At 41.2% G+C, this 1,901-nt stretch overlaps 1 non-coding gene across 1 annotated transcript; it reads left to right on the top strand.

Annotated features, from left to right (window-relative positions):
* Nucleotides 1-700: 700 nt before the first annotated feature.
* trnal-aag lies at nucleotides 701-782 on the top strand. Its single transcript has one exon. It is a non-coding gene; the product is annotated as a tRNA-Leu (tRNA).
* The last annotated feature ends 1,119 nt before the right edge of the window (nucleotides 783-1,901 follow it).

Genomic DNA, 1,901 nt, shown 5'->3' with positions numbered 1-1,901 from the left:
CTAGATTTTTATTGAATTCAAATTGCAGTCTGCCGTGGAGGGATTCGAACTGGGCCTCTGGATGACTATTCCAGTGAATACCTTTTTTTGCATTGGGCTTTAGGGATAGAGTCAATTGGTTTGGAAACAAAGTAATTCCTCAGGGATCAGTTCTGAAATTATTTAGCAACAGTGGAGACGTTTCCATTTTCTTCTTGAGAACTACATTTTCTTGCTTTTAATAGAGAAAATCCTTTAGCGTGTTTATTTTGGAAGGTATTATTATAAATACAGTAAATGAGCTAAAGCTAAAATTGACATATCAGTGGATTTTGTTGCTCTATTTTTAAGTTCCTTGCATAAACATTTATTTCTGTCCCTCAGAAAAGACTTGTGGAAATGTCACATCCGAATACACTCACTTTTAAAAGCAATTGATCCTGCTTCTGCTAATTTGACTTCCGGGTCCATGGATTCCTGCCTTTCAATAGCTGATGCAACTCTCTCTCAAAGAATGTGACTGAAAAAGGCACAGGGGAGAAATTGGAAGATGTCCAAATGTTTATTCCTGGACTCAGTATTCATTTTACTTCTCACAACTGCAAAGCTCTCAGTCCTGAGATAGAATATATTGGCCCTCAAATTGCACAGCAGGGTGCGACCATAGGAATCCCGAACACATTTGTGTGCTTTCCTGTCCTTCTTGTTAGGTGTCAGCGGTGGTAGCGTGGCCGAGCGGTCTAAGGCACTGGATTAAGGCTCCAGTCTCTTCGGAGGCGTGGGTTCGAATTCCACCGCTGCCGGATGAGATTTCAATTGTTAGGTGTCAGCCATGACTTAATGGTCGAACTTTCACCTCTGAGTCGCAAGGTTGGTTCAAGTCCTGCTCCATAGGCGTGAGCACAAAATCTAGGCTGACTCGCTCATGCATTACTGAGGGAGTGTAGATTGTCTGAGGCGCCATCTTTCAGATGAAGATCTCCTGATTTCAAAGTACTTGTTAAAGAAGAATACTTTGCGGTGTGCTGGTCAACATTTACCCTACAACTTTATTAAAACAGGTCTCTGGTCATTATCATAGAGCTGTTTGTGAGATCTTGCTGTAAACTCCCTAAATTGCAAGAGTGATTATACCTCAAAAATACTTCATTGGTGGATAAGTGACTTACAACATCTCAAGATCATGAAAGGTTCTATATTGGAGGTAATAATCAATTTAAATCGGTTAAGGTCACCGCAAAGACAGTACAGGGAAGAATTTTGGACCACGGTGTTTACTGCATATCTTCAGTTTTCTCCGACCCCCATCCCCCAAAATGTAACACGAGGTTTATGGTTGGATCACTGATTGATATCAGGAGCCTGTTCGGCTTGGCTCTCATAACCCCCGGGCCAGATGCCAGTGACAGAACTGCAGCAGAGTGGATGCTGGCAACTTTGCTTTGGCCCAACTAATATTAGAAATCACCATGGAAACAGAATGCCGGTGAGGTGTTTAGCTGGCGACCAGGCAGATACTTGCATTTTATACAAGGTCTGAATTACTCCTGTAATTTTTTTGCGCACAACTTTGTCAAATGCCACCATATGGCAAGTACTTTTTTAAAATTTCACTTTCATTGTTTTGTGAACTTAGTTTCAGTGTGTATTTTTCAAACAGACAGTTGAGACATTTTATGGGATTAGATTCTCATTTTGAATTTCCACATATCTGAAGATTTAATGCAATTGGAGATGGGGTGGAAAATGCTCTCTTCACTTTAAGGTTGGCCTTCCATTGTCCCGTCCATTTTGGGCACAGGGAGTAAACAGTTGGAGATTAAACCGGAGGAAGCATCTTATTTTCAGCAAAGTACAATCCCTCCCTCAACAGTCAACATGCAATCGCCATCAGAAATTTAGGCATAGGATTCTCTCGGTTT

This window comes from Scyliorhinus canicula, chromosome 11 (assembly GCF_902713615.1).
Source record: "Scyliorhinus canicula chromosome 11, sScyCan1.1, whole genome shotgun sequence".
NCBI lineage: Eukaryota > Metazoa > Chordata > Chondrichthyes > Carcharhiniformes > Scyliorhinidae > Scyliorhinus > Scyliorhinus canicula.
Note: the sequence above shows the minus strand (reverse complement) of the source record. Positions and strands in the feature narration are given on the sequence as shown.